Source organism: Elaeis guineensis, chromosome 10 (genome assembly GCF_000442705.2).
Source record: "Elaeis guineensis isolate ETL-2024a chromosome 10, EG11, whole genome shotgun sequence".
In the NCBI taxonomy this organism is placed as follows: Eukaryota; Viridiplantae; Streptophyta; class Magnoliopsida; order Arecales; family Arecaceae; genus Elaeis; species Elaeis guineensis.
Genome location: NC_026002.2, coordinates 962,420 through 968,419, shown reverse-complemented (window position 1 = coordinate 968,419; position 6,000 = coordinate 962,420).

The following is a 6,000-nucleotide window of genomic DNA, read 5'->3' as shown; positions in this document are numbered from 1 at the left end:
AAGTTCCTAGCATATTATGTTCTCTGCTGATGACAGACACTATGTATATAAATTTTAAAACATAATGAATCATTAAAGAATGCTGAAAATATGCGAACACGGACCAACATTGCATAAAAATAAGCTTATTATTTCATGTTGCACAATTGAGTCCAGAATGAGTTACAAAAAATTATTACTGCTGGGTTCTGATATTATAAAGAATACAATGTTCTGGACTACAAGGGATAGATAGACCTCCCACGGTTCTACCATAGTTGTATTGATAAGATGGAGGTGAAACATCTACCTTAATGGATTACTCTGATAACCTTCAAGGGACATAGTATTTACCTATAGACTTGTTTGGATTTCCTCAAGTTCTGGACCTCTAAGACATCCTCTTACACTTAGGTCTGACAGCAGTAGAGGCTAGGGTGAGAGAAGTGAATGGGATTAGAGAGAAGTTGCTAGGTCACCGATCCAATAGTCTCAAAATTTCAGCTTTTAAAGCCTGTTGAGACCATCTGGCTACCACAATTTTCTGGTCCGTTTGGTTAGAACGGAATAGCAGAATATTTCAGGAGAAATTTTCTACAATTCAAGACCTGCTCAATTCCATTACTTCTTTGGCTATGGACAGACCGGCCTGGATCTTCCTCTGAAGTCTGAACTTTCATATTCTTTTCCAATTGCTAATCTTCTTTCTCCCACTTTCTTTCTCTTCTTCTCTTTTATGCCTTTTGTAAGCTTTTCCTTGTTATTTTTTTTTATTTAATTTATGCAAGCGATTAGGCGAGCCTAATCTTTACATCCTGACTACTGAGAATATTCTTACATCAAACACCCATATTTTCATATTTAGATGCTGTTCCTGTCAACCTGTGCAACCAAAACTTGTTTGTGATGGACACTTGGGTGAAAAAGGTTTTCTAAGAATCTACATCGCATTAATTTTAACATGGTGATGAAAAATATCATAACTATTTGTTAGAATGTTGAATTATGCTCAGATTTTATTTAGTAATTGTAAGACACCATCCATATGACGATATGCCCTTTGATTAATGACAACTTTATATAAACTCTTAAACAAACTGTTTCCCATATAATTTTGTTTAGGAAATGACATATTTGGAATTTTAAGTATTGAGAAAAAAAGTGATGCTATATTGTATTTCTTGAGGAGTACGTGGTCACGAAATACAATGCTTACTTCACCAAATAGTTAATCACAGTTATGATCTTATTCAATATATTCAAATATCACTGAAAACTTGGTGAAAGATGCAGGTGGCATTCTAGATTACTTTCAGATTGCTTGAAATTTTTATCAGAATTTTATGTAGCAAGGCTTATTACTTTTTCATAAGTGTTCGAAGCATCATTACTCATTGAATTTACAGCATATTGTTCCCTTAGTCATGTTAAATCTAAGTCCTCATCATTTATGTCACTATGAGCAGCCAGTGGCTATTATTTCACTGTTAAGTATACCAATGGATAGTCTTTTTTAGGCTTATATAACATATAAAGGATCTAGAACTCAGTATGGAACTTGTGACTGATTTGCTGCAATTAAGCAAGCTTATATAATAAGGTTCACTAGATAGTGAGTCTAGGTGATTTAGTATGAACGAGCAGTATGCTCAACATTTAGGGAATCAGACTCTGCTAAGTCCTTCAGTTGATGAAGATATCATTAATTTGATTTGAGATGGCAACTTGTTTACTTACTTTTTGCAGGGCAAGTCACCAATATTTGGCACTAATTTGATTTAATACGAAGTAGTGGAACAACTGTTTCTTTTTTTATAAGCAAAAAAGATTTTCCATGCCTATTTACCAATATGTAGATTGCCAGGGGATCAAATCCACCAAAGACAAATTTAAAAGAGTACATGAGCATAATAAAATGACACTCTATCAACATTTCAGAGGTTGATGTTATCTGTGTTGAATTCTCTGAGAATTTCTTATCCTTTTTGTTGGCCTTTCCAGTTCATTGCTTTTTTATTTGCTTTACTATGTTAGGGAATGTTACTTGCTAATGGTGAGCTCATAAGATGTGTATGTATGCCCATGTGTGCACACACGGTTAGCGAAAATATTGCAAACTTTGATCATTTGATATATGGATGATAGAATTGGATGGGTCAAATTTTGTCTACAATTTATATTGTTATTGTTGTGATATCAATTGCTCTGATATCACTTGTTGCCTAGGATCCGATACTACTTATTACAGCAGGAAGAGAGAAGAAATAAAACAAAACATAATAAAGTATGTGGATCAGCCAAAAGATTCGCCTCTATGAGACATGCAAGTTTCACTATGAAAAAGAGAAAACAATACAAGAGGAGAACACCCACTCTCAACTCTCATATACACACATCTCTCAACTAGAAGCTACCCTCTCTAAAGCTTTCTTAAAATCCCCCAAAGAGATCCTCTCACAGGCCTGCCAGTATCAGGATCCTCGACGCCCCTGGATGCTTTCTGTGGAGCCAACCGCTACATTATGCCTCTCCACAACTGCTCTGCCTGACGCTCTGCTCTACCCCCGATCCCTTGTTGGTGCTCTGCAGTGTCTGCTCTACCCACTGCGTACACTCGGCACCCGCCGAACTCCTCTCGACTGTTGCATGAGCCTCCCATGGCTGATGCCCCTCTTTGTTTGCCGGACTCCTCACGGCTACACACACCCACTGCTCTCAGCGTGTTTCCAGTTCTGTTTGCCCACATGGCCGTTTAAAGCCCTAAAACCCAGCTTAGATCGAAGAACTACTCCCGATCGAACTCCAGAAGCTCTATCGCCGTCTAATCTTAGCCACTTGCCTTCTCAGCCATCGAATTGCGCTCATCAGTGCAGATCAATGCCTGAACTAGCCTTCCAAGCATTCGATCAAGCCTCAGTCATCATTTGGACCGTTCGATCGCACAGATACCTTGAGAAACACCTGTGAAACACCTCCAATCCACCATGGACCGCGAGAAGCACAGAGGAAACAGTGCGCCGGTCCATGCACCCTCCCATGGACCACGGTTCGCGATGGACCGCGGTATACCGCTAAGTCGCACGCTCGCGCATTGGGTAGTGCTAGCTGCTGGGCCACACGCCCATGCGTAGCTGCCCCACGTGCGTCTGGGCCGAACCCATGCGCTGGCCCACTGGGTCGCCCCCTGCAGCCCCTAGCCTACGCGCTGTGGGCCCCACTACTCTGCGCATTGCAGGCCCCATTGCTCCATGCCTCTGGGCTCCTCACGACGTGCTCTTCAAGTTGGACTTCTCCACATTTGGATTTTCGCTCTTGTGGATCGAATCGATGCATTTTTTTCAATAATCTCCACCTGGACTCAATATTCAGCCTCTATCTGACTTTAAAAGCTTTTGGATCTTACCTCCATATCCTGGGGCAATCGTATGCTACTCATGGATGGGCAAACATGAGAGTCGAGTCAGATCGCTCTATCCCACCTCCATCATATCCTCCAACCTAAGACCTGCTCGGGGTAGCCTCCTGGCGACATCACATATCCTCCTCCCGAGTCTCCCGTTCTGTGCCCAATCGACCTCTACCTGAAGCTCCACCTCACACTGGCTCCCACTGGCATTCTCTATATAGACGGCTCCTCCTTGCATAAGAGAGCATCGATCAACCCTTCGTGGTTGATCTTCACCTTGATTGCGCCTATCTTCTCCATCTTCAATCTTGAACACCACCGCTGCAACCTGCACCTGGTACCAACCCGGCTTTAATATCAATTGTTGTGATATCACTTGCTCTGATACCACTTGTTGCCCAGGATCCGATACCACTCGTTGCAGCAAGAAGAGAGAAGAAATAAAACAGAACAATCAAGTACATGGATCAATCAAAAGGCTCATCTCTACGGGACATGCAAGCTTCACTATGAAAAAGAGAAAATAATACAAGAAGAGAACACCCACTCTCAACTCTCATATACACACCTCTCTTAACTAAAAGCTATCCTTACTAAAGCTTTCTCAAAATCCCCCAAGGAGACCCTCTCACGGGCCTGCTAGTACCAGGATCCTCGACGCCTCTAGATGCTTCCTTTGAAGTGAACCGCTACATCATACATCTCCGCAGCTGCTCTGCTTGACGCTCTGCTCTGCCCCCGATCTCCTGTCGGTGCTCTACAGTGTCTGCTCTGCCTGCTGCGCACACTTGGCACCCATCGAACTCCCTTCGACTGCTGCCTGAGCCTCCCATGGCTGATGCCCCTCTCTGCTTGTCGGACTCCTCACGGCTGCACACACCTGCTGCTCTCAGCATGTTCCCAATTTTGTTCGCCCACAGAGCCGTTTAAAGCCCTAAAACCCAGCTCAGATCGAAGAACTACTCCCAATTGAAATCCAGAAGCTCTGCTGCCGTCTGATCTTTGCCGCTTGCCTTCTCAACCATCAGATCGTGCTCATCAGCACAGATCAATACCTGAACTAGCCTTCCAAGCATCCGATCAAGCCTTAGTCATCATCTGGACTGTCCAATCACGCAGTTACCCTGGGAAATGCCTGCAAAACACCTTCGGTTCATCGTGGACCGCGAGAAGCACAAGGAAAATGGTGCGTCGGTCCATGCGCCCTCCCATGGACCATGGTCTGCGGTGGACCGCGATACACTGCCAGGCCGCGCACCTGCTGGGCCGGCCCATGCGAGCCCGCGGCCTACCGGCATGCACTTGCACGCTGGGCTGTGCGCCCGCACATGGCTGGCCCGTGCGTGTCTAGGCTGAGCCCGCGCGCTGGCCTGCTGGGCTGCCCCTTGCGCCCCCTTGGCCTGCACGCTACGGGCCCCGCTGCTCAGCGCACTGCAGGCCCCACTGCTCCACGCCTCCGGACTTCTCGCGACATGCTCTTCGAGCTAGACTTCTCCGCATCTGGGTTTTCGCTCTTATGGGTCGAATTCGAGACGTTTTTCCCAACAGTTATAGTGGTTTTCAAGCCAAACAGATACCACACAACATAGGTAGAGTGCAGGGATAATTATCAGCTAGAAGAAGATCGCCAAGTGTTTCTGTATACTCAGAAGCTGTGGTTGGGTTTAGATTGACTAGATAATATAATCACAAAGGTTCTTCAGTGCATAGCATTGCTTGTTCCAACCATTTTAGCTGAGAGGTGGGCCATCTATATTGGCTGTATAGCTTACTGGGTTCTGAAAAAACATAAGTTACTGTTCACAGAGAAACCATTCCGATCAAGTGGTCAGTTTTGGTCTTCCTCAAATTTGATTCTTCATCATTGAAGTTGTTTCCATTAATTAAAGTCAAAGAGCACTAATGTTTTGAATAAATTACTTGATGCCAACTTAAGCCAGAAAGTTCCAAGAGCCAAAAATGCCGAATTCAGGGCTTTGCTTCTAAGCTCCTTTACCAGGACTCAAAATGCCGAATTCAGAATTCATTCCTGATCGTATTGCTTCAAAATAATGACACAGTGGGACAGTGCAATCAGGACAAAGCATGTCAAGAAACAAAACAACCCAAAGTGAAAGGCTCAAATTCTAGAAACTTTCAGCACATCACAGGACACATATGTTTGAGCAGTTATTAATCGTGTAACAAGAAAATTCAATGAACAGGACTACCCCATAAGAAACTCTGTTTTGAATGCCTCCGCAGGAACTACCAAGAAAAAAAGATGTGTTGTAAAGAAAGCAAAAAGTAATACATCAACTATATAGTTTCCAATAAGAAAATAGTTTAGTCATAATCCGCTTTTTAATAGATAACCACAACATTTAATGTTACATATATACAAGAATGGGAGGAAAGATTTATCTTCTCTTCCTGCCTTCTTACTGGAAGCACCCAATAAGTTGGTTCCATGGTATCCACAGGTTTGCATGGTTCACACACAGTTTTATACATCATGGTCTGATGCAGTTTGATCACAGGCAAGCAAAATTTGAGCAGTATATTATGAATTATGATCAGGGGGTGCAAACATGCCAAACTGAGCCAACTATCAGGCTGCTTGTGCTTGGCTTGAA